General features: G+C 44.5%; 1 long non-coding RNA gene across 1 annotated transcript in view; it reads left to right on the top strand.

Moving 5' to 3' along the window:
- LOC133507647 (uncharacterized) overlaps positions 1 to 15993 on the top strand; it is a 149217-nt gene that overhangs the window by 106721 nt on the left and 26503 nt on the right. The gene's annotated exons all lie outside the window — the stretch shown is intronic.

The raw sequence follows: 15993 nt of genomic DNA, 5'->3' as shown, positions 1-15993 counted from the left end.
GTGAAGGCTTTCTATAAAAGCTCCATTAACAGGCGGAATTTCTCATCGGGGGTGGTTTGCTTGGGAGGAAATGGGCGAGCGAGCTGAAATCATGGCCAAGCATAATGTTCCAGCGAATGGGGCGAAGGAGACAGGAGCTCAATCAATGAGGCTGCTGTGTGCCTCCGAACTAATGCTCGTGTCCCAGCTCCCAGCCACAATAAGTCTAAATTCCTTACCTAACGTGACCTGCGGGACTCTCAGCAGCCTACTAGTCGACATACACAGCAGGTACTTCTGCAGCCTTGCTGCACAAACATGGAAAAACACCACCGTATTCTTTTTCAATCTACTGTGAAGCACCAAACGTGAGGTTATGTCAGAATATTCACAATATGACACTGTCGAGGGGGGGGGGGGGGGGGTTTCGCTAAAAAACAATCAAACGTGGAGCTTAAAATGTATTTTTGAGTTGGCAATATGTCGCTCAGCTGCGATGCTACAGCGCTCCACTTTCTTATTACACTATATTGAACGTTTAACCCATGTGAACTTGTGAGCATATCACATGCCCAAAATTCTGCTTTTGGGTGTAGTACAGACAAAATGTACCAGGAAAAAAATAGACACCGATGTGAATTTCAGGACACATTGATAAGACACTTCGATTGCACTTTGGGGCCTCAAAGTCGATCGGGTGACAGGGACCCTTCGCGTCACATTTCGCCACCCCTCCACCCCTCATCGGGATCAGCCGGCAGTAGACCTCCGGTCCACAAAGCTGCGTCCCGGTTTGCCACCTCGCTAAGTTGTTAGGAATGGAATAAAAACGTATTGCTGTTCAATGAACAAAGAAACAAAAGAAGAGGAAAATATAATAATCCTGAGTGATTGATTCAAAATAGTAACTGGGAAAAACTGGTAAGAACTGGAATTCTGTTGTTCCGAATCAATAGGTTTTCTGACACCTAAAGACAAACCGATTAGCCACAATTCTGCTTTTGGGTGCTGAAGTATTACGGACAAAACGCACCAGGAAAAAAATAGACACCGATGTGGATTTCAGGACACATTGATCGGGTGACAGGGACCCTTCGCGTCACATTCCGCCACCCCTCCACCCCTCTTCGGGATCAGCCGGCAGTGGACCTCTGGTCCTGCAAAGCTTGCGTCCTGGCTCGCCACCCCGCTAAGTGATTAGAAATGGAATCAAAAAATATTGCTGTTAGGGTTAACCCTAACCCCAATGAACGAACAAACAACAAAAAAATGAAACAAAAGAAGAGGAAAGAGGAAAAAAAGATCCTGACTGATTCAAAATTGTAACCGGCAAAAACTGGTAGGAACTGGAATTCTGTTGTTCCAAATCAATCGGGTTTTCTGACACCTACAGACAAACCGATTGGGCTCGTTCATTGTCTTTGTCGACTTATGACTTTGGCCTCGGGTATTCATCTTCTCCGGGCGGGAGACTATTAAAGCCCATGTAAGCGTGTTTTCGCCGCCCCTCTCTTTTTTTTTTAATCAGATTTCGTTGACGCTTCACATGTACGTTCCCCCTCGATTGGCGCAATTAAATCATATATATCAGCGTTCAAACAGAGCTGAGATAAAGGAGAATTTATTACTCATAAAGGCGCATGGGTGAGGTGGGGGGGGGACCTTTGGGGGGCACGCTTAGCATATAAATAGTAAAGGGAGCGAGGAAAAGGAGCTAAAGTTATCGGCGCAATTATTCGAGTCTTCTGGGTTTAGTGGTTTTGAGCTTAGTACCAACTAGTTTGTCCCTTCCACCCATTCCACACCAAGCCGGTTCCACCCTCTAAAAATGGTTGAATGGTGAATGCATGGACGGGGCAATTTTTTTCTGTGGCGGAGGGAGATTCCAATCGTGACTAAAACAGCAAAAAGGAAAAACAATTTCCTGGAAATATGTCTTTATGTTGATCTTACAATGTGTAATTTAAATGGTTCGGGTCGTTTTTGCGTTATCATAGTAACAAACGTAAAAAAAGTAAAAGCAACTGTCTACTTTTGTGGATAGCCAAAATGCATGAAATGAAAATAAAAATATATATAATTGAAAAAAAAACAAACAAGAAAAAGGCCTTTTGTATTTAAAGTTTTAAGTGAATCAAAGATCCCAAAAGACGGACGGAAGGGAACACGGAAGGAAAACAAACGTTGCTCCCTACCCGCTCTGCATCCCCACAGCGCATGTTGGCCACCATGACACTTTTAAAGGTCCACTGACAACTTATGTTAAGCATGATTTAGCCTCCGGTGTCGGATGCACCGCAGAACTCGCGCCGCCTTCGTCTCGGCCGCTTTCTCGTCCGCGCCGGTCCTCGAGATAAATAGACGAGCGTTGCCGATGTAAATTTAAAGCCCTCTCTGTTTTATTCAGGGATTTATTATTATTATTTTTTTATTAGCGGCAAAACGCTTTCATCTTGACATCTCTGCCCGTATCGTGCGTCTCAAAGCAGCTGGGCCAGCCCCGCTTGATATAATCCATCATAGCACGTCCTTGTTTTTCTCACCTCACCCTGAGCCTTCATGCCACACTGGGGTGCCATGATGGTCTCCCCCCCCCATAACCTCCTCACCGCCCACCTCTCTGGTCGTACAAACGGCGGCAACCCTCACCGATCCCGAGCTCAAAGGTGACACAAAACGGCAGAAATGATTTGCAGCAAGAGTTCTTTGGAGTGCAGACTTTTTCCTAGTCCGAACCATCCAATTGCTAGTTTGTCTGACTGATGATCTGACACGCTATTCCACTCCGGTCCTGTAGGAGGCGGTAGTAGGCTAACCGGGTGACAGTTCTGAACCTATATGGTGGCCCCACTAAGGCTCAATGATGGTGGAGTGCAGCAGCAAAACTGGTACCTTGAATTACGCCGGCACCAAATTCCAAGTTGCTGGGTCGGTCTTTTTGGTTGGTTTTGGATAATGAATTCATCATAATGAAACTAAGATCACACATTTTAATGATAATTGATAAATCCTGATTCAAATTTTTTCCCTCAAATATAACAATTTGTACACACTCCCTAAAAGATAATACAAACAATATTGTAGCCATTTTTTAAAAATCATTATAGAACTATTTATTTGGAAGAGAGATTCTCTCGGTTGCCCCTCCATAAGGTGCATTATGCCTTATCATACGTTTTCTTTTTCGATTATTGCACAATAATAGTATGATGATACCCCCGACATTGCTAACAAGTTTTCTTCCATCATATTGATTATCATACAAATGCTGTAATATCGTACTAAATGTTTTAACAGTTGCTCCATTTTGAATTAACATGGCTGTTTGATTTTTCTATTTTACATTAAGGAGGGCCCGGTGGAGCAACTGCTTTGAGCGTTGGGCTCACAATTCTGAGGAGTGAGGTTCAAATCCCGGCCCCCGACTACGTTGAGTTTGCATGTTTTCCCCATGCCTGCGTGGGGTTTCTCCGGTTTCCTACTACATCCGAAAAACATTTGCCAATTGTCTTGTCTCTCAGTGCCCTGCAATTGCTTGGCACCCAGTTCAGGGTGTACCCCACTTCCTGGCCGATGATCGGTGGGATTGGGTTCAGCGCTCCCGTGACCCTTGTGAGGATAAGCGACTCAGAAAACTGATGGATGAATTAAGATGGCAGTTTCTATGGGATTTCTCTACTCGGATTACATGAGGGGATCTAGTATCTTTTCTTCCAGCGTATTGATTATTTGAGGGACAATATCGCAATAATCCGACATAATCCCTTATATTATAGGATTTAATATGTGATTTTTTTTTTTTTCCCCACAGTAACAAGGAGACATTTTTTTCCTAGAAATTGTTGACGGTTCTCTCGCTTCGGCACTGGTTCAGCCTTGGGTGTTTTCTTTTTGCTTTTGTTGTTCACCCTTTCAAAATCGCACACAGCAATTTATTACTTTTACCGGAGGATGTTTTTATATGCCGTTATAGATTTCTTCTTTTTTTTTTTTTTTTTTTTTTTTTTACGAACCCTCCGTCCACCTTGATGTCACTCTGGAGGTGAGCTTCACTTTAAAGCCTCGCCGTGTCTTTGAGGACACGGGAAGGACGAAACACAAACAACACATCAAAAAGTTTCCATCGGCGACTGCACGGAGCGCAGATGCGGTATCACCGTACGACACAAACGGGCAAATTCAGCAGACGTCCAGGTTACCGCAAACACAAAACTTGACCCTCGAGGCGAAGGTTTCTCCTTGAACGGGGCGAACATTTGCTGACGAGATGCGAGCGCCGCACCCGTGAAGGTGAAGACCGAGTCAATAAAGGGAGTCGCGTCACCTCAAACAAGTAAGGGCCCCTTCCGCAGAGCGAGCGCCGCCTCCGAGCAAACGGAGCCGGCAAAATGTCACGTAAATGAAGCAGACGCGTGGTGACAGCGCACACGCAGCCAAGCGACCGTCACTTAGGAGCTTCAAAACGGGGAGGCCGTATGCGACATCATATTTTCCTTCAATTTTACACTGTTTAACATTTTGTCAAGTCAATCCAGAGATTTCTTGCTGAATACATCGTACATGTTTGAAGGGAATTGATGAAAAATGACAGGGAACTATTGAGGACTGAATTGAGGAGATGGAACAGTAAACATCCATCCATCCATTTTCTTTGCCGCTTATCCTCACAAGGGTTGCTTATCCCAGCTGTCAACAGGCAGGAGGCGGGATAGACCCTGAACTGGTCGCCAGCTAATCGCAGGGCACATTGAGACGAACAGCCGGACTCGCATTCACACCTATGGGCAATTTAGAGTGTCCAATTAATGTTGCATGATTTTGGGATATGGAAGGAAACCGGAGTATCAGGAGAAAACCCAAGCGGGCACAGGGAGAACATGGAAACTCCACACAGGCGGGTCCGGGATTGAACCCGGGACCTCAGAACAGTGAAGCCAACGCTTTACCGGCTCATCCACCGTGCTGCCCTACAATGGATCAACATTTCTTGAATAAAAAGTATTTAATATTTTTCTGGAACGTGAAATATCAATAATTCAACACAGGCGGGGCCGTGATTGAACCTGGGTCCTCAGAACTGTGACGCCAATGCTTTACTGGCTGAGCCACCGTGCCGCCAAGCAGTTAACAGTTTTTCACAGTCTGTACCCCAAAATCTTCCAGGGCACATAGAAACAACCGTTCGTACTCACAATCACACCTAGGGGCAATTTAGAGTGTCCAATTAATGTTTTTTGGGATGTGGGAGGAAACCGGAGTGCCTGGAGAAAACCCACGCAGGCACGGGGAGAAGATGCAAACTCCACACAGGTGGGGTCGGGATTGAACCCAGGTCCTCAGAACTGTGAGGCCAACGCTTTAACCAGTTTCTCCACTGTGCCGCCCTATATACAAATGTATTTATACCGTATTTTCCACACTATAAGGGGCACCGCATTATAAGGCGCACCTTCAATGGATGGCCCATTTTAAGACTTTTTCTATATATAAGGCGCACCAGATTATAAGGCGTACCGTCGGCTTTTGGGAAAATTAAATGCTTTTAGGCGTGCCTCATTAGTGTGGAAAATGCGGTATATCTATTTTTTTTGTAGTCCAAGTCGACAGCCAGCAATTTGACTGAGGCTTTGTGGTGGCATATATGCTCGCTAGCTATGTAGTTTCTGTTTTTCCAGTTCTTTTGTTGATACTCTGATGGAGGAAGCCAACGATGAGGCCAAGAAATAGGTTAAATTTTGCATTTAATCAAATAGCTGTCACACAGCAAACGATAACGGTGCACTGTGTGTCATCGAACGAGAATCTCTCCGGAATGACCCGATCTCATCCTTTATGCAGTATGCGTCTCGATCCCCACAAGTGTGGGAAGTTTCCATTTATTATCTCGAGCGCGTAACTTCAAGTCAGCACCTGCGTGGGTACGGCGCTCGACACATCTGCAACCCCGACGAAGGTGGTTCAACCGTGATAAAATATTGCTCAGATGACATTTGAAGCAGTGACAAAGATCTCATATGTAACATAGTTATGTACCGGCATTAGAATGGTACACCCTCACTCGAATCTATATCCTATATCTCTACTCCCTTACCCGACCAAACCCTATCGACCTACCCTAGTGTAACTGGACTAACCTTAATCCATCTTACTAACCGTCAACATTACTTACATAATATATTTCTATATTATACTGTATCATCTACCTTAACCCATACCCAAATGTTACTAATGCCTAATTACCTAATGTTCATCGGACTTAGGTACAGCAAATAACTTGACTTTTACTCAAGTGACATTCTACACAATGACTTGTGCCAAAGTTATTTTCCATCAAAATATTTTGACTTTACACGCTTTATGATGCCTTATACAAGACTGACTACCCCGAGCAGTCACCGCTTTTTCTAACTTCTAACCTTAATGCCGTAACTCTATTGATCCTAACCCCCTAAACCTACCAATCCTACCTTGTAACCCAACTAGTCACAATCCATACCCCACACAAACCCCAACCCCGAATGCTAAACCCCAACACTACGTTGACTAACTCTAATCCTAACCCTACTAAGCCCAGATCCATCATCCATCCATTATCTATCAGTTTTCCCGGTCAGATCACAGGGGAATGAGCTTAAGGGGGGATACCCAGACTTCCCTTTCCCCAGCCACTTCTTCCAGCTCTTCCGGAGGGATCCCGAGGGGTTCCCAAGCCAGCCGAGAGACATAGTCTCTCCAGTGTGTCCCGGGTCATCCTCGGGGTCTCTTTCCGGTGGGACATGCCTGGAACACCTCACCAGGGAAGCGTCTGGGATGCATCCGAATCGGATGCCCCAGCCTCCTCATCTGGCTCCTCGCAATGCGGAGGAGTAGCGGCTCGACACTGAGCACCTCTCAGATGACCAAGCTTTTCTCCCTATCTCTAAGGGAGACCCCGGACACCCTGCAGAGGAAACTCATTTCGGCCACTTGTATCCGGGATCTTGTTCTTTCGGACACGACCCACAGCTCATGTCAATAGGTGAGGGTGGGAACGTAGATCGACTGGTAAATTGAGAGCGTTGCCTTTCGACTTCGCTCCCTCTTTACCGCGACAACAACAAGCCCAGATCCTCACACCAAACCTAATCCTAACCTCTAACATAAATCATACTGACTCCTGACAAAAATCTGCACCCTAAACCCTCCCAACCCTAACCCTAAACCGTCCTGTTTTCTGTACTGTGTGTCATACAAGGGCAGCACCGACTGCTGGAGAAAAATTCCTTGTGTGTTCTACACACTTGGCCATTAAAGCTCATTTTGATTCTGATTGTAAACCTACCGGGGAAGCCTACTAATAATACCCCCCGACCTACACTAACCCTAACCCCTACGTCTAACCTTGCTAATCTTACTAACCTTGATCCTGCTAACCCCAACCTCACAACAGACTCTCTCTCTTTGTTACATGTACTTAACTTTTTGGAGATATTATTTTTATTGTAATGTACATTTAACTTTTCCTTCAGTGTTTCTTGGCAAGAAGAAACACTACTTTTATACCGTTACATTGAGCTATGTTCTGGTTGCTGCTTTTATTTAAATTATTATTTTTTTTAATCCGTTGTTTTATATGTACTTGGTTCCTCAAAGAGACTCGTGATTTGGGCGCACTCACCTGACTCTTTTTCCACCAATCTAACAACCACAAGCAACGTTTAACTCCATTTCACCAATAAAAAGGATCCAGCCAATCACATAGAAATAATAATAACAACTGACGACGACTATTCACCTCTGCCCCTCAACCCACTTAAAAAACTAACCCTTATCGATAACTCCGAGCCTAACCACAACTGAACTAACTTCCCGTTCTGACATGTATCAGCATCAGACCCGAAACCGCATGACCGACATCAACAATTACTAATGAATGAATGATTGCAGGGGCGGAGAAAGGGATCGAAGGGATCAATCCACACCCCGCTATCTCATCTTCATTTTTAGCCTCTGTCAAACAGGGGCCGAGGGGAGACGGATCCGGTGTGCTCGTGGACTGGATTAATGGCGTCGAAGGGGAGTCTAGAAATAGCCGAAGCGATTGCAGGGGCACTCTGCTCGGGGCGGGACGGGGGCCGTCGGAGGTGTTATTGACAAGACTTCGGGAGGGGAGGAGAAGGGAGGAGCTGCCGGCGCCGCAGGTGGGAGAGGAGAAACACTTACCGGAGCTCACTTGGTGGCATGCCAGAATCCGCACACACGCACTTCCAGTGAGCAGCACATTTTATTGTGGTACTTGAAGCTGGGGGGAAGTCATATTCTCGACTAGATTTTCCAGGTGCCTGTAGTTCACGAGTGTTTGTTTTGACTTTTTACTTTTACTCCCTACATTGGGAAACAGGTATCTGTATCTTGATAAGGATCTCGTAGGAACGTGAACCAGGGAACATTAACACATCCATCCATCCATGATCCAAAGCCGCTTATCCCCAGAAGGGTCACGGGAGAGCCGGCGCCTATCTCGGCTAGCTTCGGGTGAAAGGCTGACTACACCCTGACCTGGTCGCCACTCAGTCACAGGGCGGATATCGATCCGACGCTGCCCGCACCAGGTCAGGCGTCTGGACCGCTACACCATCAGTGACTCCCCGAACATTAACACAGACAAAAACATATTTGACAAGGCAAGATGTCCCCCATCCATGGCCTCGTTTGAGAAAAATGGTTTGTCGTTGTCAGATACAAGAATCATTCTCGGTGAATATTTTGTCTCAGGCAGCACGGTGGCTCAGCTGGAAAGCGTTGGCCTCGCAGTTCTGAGGTCCCGGGTTCCATCCCGGCCCCGCCTGTCTGGAGTTTGCATGTTTTCCCCGTGCCTGTGTGGGTTACTCTGGTTTCCTCCCACATTCCAAAAACATGCAACATTAATTGGACACTCTAAATTGCCCCTAGGTGTGATTGTGAGTGCGACTGTTTGTCTCGATGTGCCCTGCGATCGGCTGGCGACCGGTTCAGGGTGTACCCCGCCTCCTGCCTGTTGAGACCTGGGTTAGGCGCCAGCACTCCCGTGACCCTCGTGGTGATAAGCGGCTAAGAAAATGGATGAATGGATGTTTTGTCTCTCGTGCCAGCCTTAAACCCACAAGTTAAAATTCTGAAAAGCACAAGTAGAGCTGTTATTATTAGCTAATGTAGCATTTTTTTTTGTTAGTTGCTTCACAATGTTGGCAAAACAATGGGAACTCTGGTCGATCCGTTGCTCCCAAAGCATTTTACGCAGGCACAAGGATGAACGGTGAGAGGGCTCTGCTTCCTGTTCACCTTTGTTGGCACTTTCCGTTCTGTGAATTGAGTGGCCGCGCTCATGAATATGCATGCATGCGCGCATATGATGTTCTAAATGCTCGACACTGAGCATATAAATTGCCAATTGCTCCGCGTTAATGACAAAACGCAACCCCGGCGTTCAATTCCCGTTGACTTAGCGTGCATGAATTAATTTTCTGCCGTTCGATTAGAGCGTACATCGTCGCCAAATTGAGATGTTTTCTCAAAATACGTAATTGATTGCTCCAATTGAGAGATGAGAAATAAATTCTAGATGACTTCTAACTGTGTGACGCTTAATCAAACGCAGCACACTCTCACTCATCTCCCGAAAGTAGTTCGGTTAGCCGCCTGTCATAAAAGTACTCACACCCTTACCTTAAGCTATCTGATGCAATCTCTTCGCAGATATTCTGCGTTATAAAATAATCCAATGTAAATTGAAAGTATAACATATTCAGTTTGTGGCATTTTCCAATGTGATTCATTGAGTGAGGGTTGACTGGCACGATTCACATGCGTATTGTAAAAAATGAAAAGAAGAAGCCACTGGTTTCTTTTAGGCAGCACACGGAACTTTCTCTAATGACCACCGCTGCTCCGCCACACTCTCTTTTTCCTAGTTTACCTTACAAATGACCTCCCACCCCCTCCCCGCCCGCACTTAAAGACGAACACTCATAAGTACAAATGTTACAGTACTTACGCAGCCCATCAATGTGTTTTATAATGACAGCGTCCACCACCGCACACAGTCAGGGCAACGTAGAGCAAAGACGAGGTAGACATGCTGTTTATGTTTACGTTTGATATTAATGGAGAAAGTTAAAAAAAATGCTGTTGTTTTAAGATTTTAGAGTATGTGAATAAATCTAAGAAAAAGTAGTTAAACTGGACGAGATTTTCTCTTTTTGAGTAAAAAAGGTCTGGTCTGAAGCGAAAGTAGAAAGTGCAGGATGAGATGGTGTGTCATTTTAAAATTTCACCTTGGCTCAGCCTGATCCGGGATGAAAGCACAAAAAGCTAATTCTGTCTTTTGAATATTGGAGGCAACATAACCTTAACCTTAAAACGGTTTGGGAGCACCAAACCTCCTTCGGTAGCTCGCGAGAGGCCGGCTGCTTCAAAAGTAGATCTTGGGGGAAAAAAGTCTGGGCACCCCTGCCTTAAACCAGAGTGTAGTTTGACAAAATAAGAAGTAGGAAGTACAGATACAGTATCAGTTTTCAAAAATGGGCAGTAAATGTGGAAAGTCAGCAGAAAAAAATAAATGCTCAAGTACTGATGAAAAATCTAATGACGTTCAGTCACAAAGTATTCGTACTCCAGTAGCTCTCTCCATGGTAAATACACATTGCGTGACTTTAATTGAGTAATGAGGAAATATGTCCAAATGATTGCTGATGGTATGAAACTTAAACAAACGCAGCGCACTCAGTCTTCTTCGTCCCACAGTATAGCTCAATTAGGCGTAATACGCTACATTAAACGCTTAAGCGCTCGTACATGATTGGTATTCATGGTCAAATTTGAAGGTCACAGGTCCGGGTGCAGCTTGCGGCTCACGCGCAGCCAGCAGCTCTTCTAAATTCACTCGGCGGAGGCGAGGAGGAGGCCCGCGGGCTTGAGAGAGGAGCTCAGTATGCTGCAGACGTCCATCTCACCATCTCTCCATCTCTGCCTTTGGGGCACTTTCCTACCGTGAAACATCGCTGATCATTTTTTTTTAGGACGGCAAAAAGTGCAGATGCTTTCTTTTTTTTTTTCCTCCCCCCTCCTTGTTTCATTTTGTGGGTTTCACAATAGATACTCCGCAAGACACCTCAGATTAATGAGCAGCCAAATGTAAACAGGCAGCGTCGGAATTAACAAAGTCGGCTTTTTGTTCTCTAAAGACTGATAACTCGTTAAAGAAAACAATTCAGAATTACGTACCTTTGTCTCTGCTAAATTGTAGCAATTAAACTCCCTTTACAGTACGTTCCTTCAAGTGTTTATGAAGCTATTGTCAGAAAGAAGTCGTGTTATTCCATCCGTTTTCCGCTTATCCTCACAAGGATTGCAAAAGTCATGTTATCAAGCGAAGTAATTAACACTGTCTTTGTTCAATATACTTGAAAAATGAGGTTGGGATTATGCACGGAGCATAATGACATGGAAAACGGGTACCAATACCTAGAATAATAAATATGATTAACATTATTCAAGGACGTGGGGGGGGGGGGCAAAACAACAATAGAAGCAATATAGGTGCTTATTCTGCATTGTTATGGCCAATAAATTAATAAATGATAAACAATGCTAGGGGTACTTGAACAGTCCATGTGGTAACTGGGGATGGAGGACCAAAAAACGCAGGAAATACATGTTGTGCTGTTGTTTTGATATCAAACCAATTAAAAGTCTTGTGTAGGAAAAAAAAGTCTTTAAATGGAACATGTGCCAGCAACAGCTTCTGTTAGCCGCAGCCTCAAAGTAGCCAGGGGGGATGCGATAGGAGTTATAAATATTGATCATTAGCATGCTAAGTAACGTGAGATCAATTTGCAGCGCTAAAGAAGCGCCAGCTGCCCGATGGACACGATGTAAACTGGTTTAATTCTATTTCCAAGTGACAGACAGAGCTTTTGCCAACGTGCCGCTTGCGAGTCGGCGCATTTTCAGGATCCTCCTCTGCCAGGATGGCGGACTCGTACGCTCATGATCCGCCAGTCTGACCAAGGAAGACGCAAGAATGAAGTCAGGCGAGATTTGTGGGCGGAATTGGGATTTGAGCTGTTGGAGACAAGGCGGAGGCAGCGGGGTCAACGGGCGCGCCTGATGGATCGCCGTATCCAAACCGGCGAGAGGACTTGAAGTACTTTTTCTGCCCATCCCAGATTGTCCCATTTGTCAGTGTCGTGGCCAAATACAGATGTGTGCGAGTGTAAGACAGCAGTTCATTTTGAGCGCAGCGCCGGTAGGAGGAGCCAGCCCGGGATGATTGCTCCGATCTGCCGCTTCATTTCGAAGTTACTTGCCGGCTTCGCGGGGGTGAAAGTTGTTTAACTTTGATGAGAAAACACAGAAAACAGCGTTTAGCAGTCACTTGTGCAAGTCTGGGCCTTGCTGTGTGGTTATTTACTTCCCCAGTCCAAGAATATCAATGTCAGGTTATTTGAAGACTGAATTCCCCATGTTTTGTAATTAAATGATTTGCATGTGTCTACTCCCGTTTCACCAGATCTTTAACCATGGATAACGCAGTGTGGTGGTCCAAATTTTGAACAGGTTAAATATTTACATTTGTTGACACTAATTTAACCTGGATAACACAAAAACACAAATACTTGGGACTCTCTGTCAATGTTCCCTCTAGGCTGCGCACCTATGCAATTGCGCACTTGTAGCGCACACTCGGCACACATGAAAACCGATCCAGCGCAGTAAACCACAGCCCGACTGTTTTATATATTTTTTTTATTTATTTTTTTTTAAACACAGCAGCACGAGGTCCCTAACAAACTGCTGCTCGGCCACACCATGCCGCAGACTCTACTTCCTTGTTTACCTGACACCGCCCACCTCCGGCTCTTAAAGGGGTACACTCATAATTTCAAACACCACCCATCACCAGTGCTTCAGTTAGAATCACAGTCTGGGCTACGTAGAACGAAGACGAGTTAGACATGCTGCTTATGTTTACTCTTGATAATAATGGCAAAAGTAAAAAGAAAAAGAAGTGGTTTCTTTAATGAATGTTGGAGTATGTGAATAACAATAACAATAATAATAATAATAATAATAATGAAGAAAAAGTGGTGAAACTGGACGAGATTTTCTCTTTTTTGAGTAAAAAAAGGTCTGGTCTGAAGCCAAAGTAGAAAGTACAGGATGAGATGGTGTACAATGTTAAAATTCCACCTTGGCGCAGCCTGATAGAGGATGAAAGCACAGACAATACAGTGCACAAAAAGCTAATTTTGTATTTTAAAAATAGGAGACCTCATAACATAAACCTTAAAACTGTTTGGTAGCATCATTCAGCTTTCACCATGCATTGCTAAAGATATTCCACAAGCAATAATTCAGTTTTACACCAAGAAAAACAGACGGGGATATCATTGTGGGTTAAAAACTAAATAAATGAAACAAAGTTGGAAGCGACATTTCAAATTTACAGTTCATATTTGGCTTGTTTTGGTTAGCAATGTATTTTTTTTTTGTTTGTTTGTTGATATTTTCATTGGAAGTTTGCAAAAACACAAATTAAATTGTTCTTGAAATTTTCTGATGGTAATGTGAATCCTGTAATCTGAATCTTTTAATGAGGCACTTCAATGGATAACACCGATCTGACCACAGTGCATACGCCCGATGTTGCTCACTGTGGTCAAAGGGGGCGCTCACGGGCTTAGCATGCTTGCTCAGACGCGACAAAAATTAGAGGGAGCGTTGGTCTCTGTAAATTGCGGCATCAAGCAAAGATGCGTTTTTCGGATTGTAGGCATAGCTTGCTAGCTACAACAACTATGTGCTGTAGCCGTAGAAGTAATTTCTTCTGCCAGCTGTATGCATTAGCTTCCATCTTTATTTTCCATTGTTTCACTGTGTCATTTTGATATGATAGCAAAGAGCTTCGAAGGCATAATTGCGCACCCTTACTACTACTACTGATAATAATAATAATAATAATAATAATAATAATAATAATAATAGCATTCACCAAGGGAAAACAGAACACATGGCTTAAGAAAGTTCGAATTGCGCCGCCCAGGGTGTGAAAAACTCAGAATTGTGTCACCCCGCGTCCTATAAATCCATCCCATGATCGCGCATGTGCTTGGTCAAAAGATTGACACGTGGGCGCTCACCCAAAGTCAACCTCATCGCACGGGAATGAAGCACTCCGGGCGCATAATGGAGCGCCGTGTTTACACTTTAACTGCGTTCGCTTAGAGAGTCAAGGAATCAATCCGCAAATGTGCTTTTGACGCTTGACGGCAGGATTGGGCGGCTCGGGAAATGACTTCGATCAAAAGATTCTGTGTTAATTCAAGGCGTAATGTTGCTGACATTACTAAAGCTTTATACCGTAATCATACGAATTGGAAATTGCTATAAATGACATTTGCAAGCGGATGCATCAATGCGACAAAAATCACCACAGCGATGTCGGCAGCTTATCACAACATCATATAGTTGTCGTAATAAAGTTCTACATTGTATTTGATTTTTTTTGTTACTTTTTTGTGGTAAAGATAAATAAATAAATGAAAGGAAATAATCCGGAAACCAGTAAAAATGAATATATACCCAAGTCCTGACCTACTGTGTCTGTCACTGCGCGGCGCATTCCTCTTCCTTCCTCAGCCGCTTTACCGTAAACTGGATGGCCTGGTTTTAAAATTCATTTCAAAATAAGAAGGCTGTGTAAATATTTGCCCAGACCATTATAAGTAGGTGCGATGCCTCTTCTTAACCTTGGGTTTCTCCTACTGGGCTGCCAATATCAGGATTATTAAATTTTGGCTTCGCAAGGCCTTCATCTCTCCGCCAGCGTGATTGGTGATGGAGGCAAAGTCCAAAGTTCTCGTTGTCCTAAAAACGTCAGTGCACTCCCATATCCACTCCGCTTATACTTCTGTAACCGGGTCATTCTGTACATTGAATGAGGGAGGGAGGTTCTTTCGGCTTGTCCCGTTAGGGGTCGCCACAGCGTGACATCTCAGATGAACGCTCACGTTCCGTTTGTCACAGTTTTTACGCCGGATGCCCTTCCTGACGCAACCCCTCTTGGGGAGTAGAGGCCCCAGTGAGATACGAATATATATATTCTGTATATTGAATGAAATGTCTGTAAAATTAACAAAATCTGTTAATCAAAATCAAAGAAAAGAAAATGCCTTATTAGCTTGGTGCTCCTCCTCGATAATATTTCCTGTTCTGTGGTTCCCTCCATAAATATTTTCTGCAGCCCCACCTCTCCCCTATTGGACTGTCTTCCTCTCGGAGAGGTGGGTGACCGTGTTTTGTCAGCATATTTATGAGACTACGGTTTCGCCCCCACATCCTAAAAACATGCAACATTAATTGGACACTCTAAATTGCCCATATGTGTAATTGGGAGTGCGACTGTTTGTCTCTATGTGCCCTGCGATTGGCTGGGAACCAGTTCAGGGTCAACCCCGCCTCCTACCTGTTGACAATTGGGATACACTCAAGCACTCCTTGTGAGGATAAGCGACTAAGAAAATAGATGGATGGATGGCTATATATATGACGGCAGAGTGGCGCAGCTCTGAACTGTTGGCCTCATGACAGTTCTTAAACCCAGGAATTAATCCCAGCCCTGCCTGTGTGGAGTTTGCACGTTCTCCCTGTGCCTGTGTGGGATTTCTCCGGGCACTCCGGTTTCCTCCCACATGCAAAAAAACATGCATTAATTGGAGACCGTTAACTCCCCCTAGGTGTGATTGTGAGCTGTTGTTTGTCTCCATGATCCCTGCGACTCCAGAGTGTCTACTTACCCAGTCAGCTCGGATAGCCTCCAGCTCACATACAACCCTAATAAGCACAATTAAAAAAAAAAAAATGGATGGATAGGTATAATTAAAAAAAAAAATACTTCAGAAACTAAAATAGCTGTAGAGAATGGATGGTGTTTGGTAAAGATTTCATGTGCACAAGGTACTGTATGCTGTTTTTGTCCCCAATTATATCCCCTCC

This window comes from Syngnathoides biaculeatus, chromosome 10, assembly GCF_019802595.1.
Source record: "Syngnathoides biaculeatus isolate LvHL_M chromosome 10, ASM1980259v1, whole genome shotgun sequence".
Lineage (NCBI taxonomy): Eukaryota > Metazoa > Chordata > Actinopteri > Syngnathiformes > Syngnathidae > Syngnathoides > Syngnathoides biaculeatus.
Note: the sequence above shows the minus strand (reverse complement) of the source record. Positions and strands in the feature narration are given on the sequence as shown.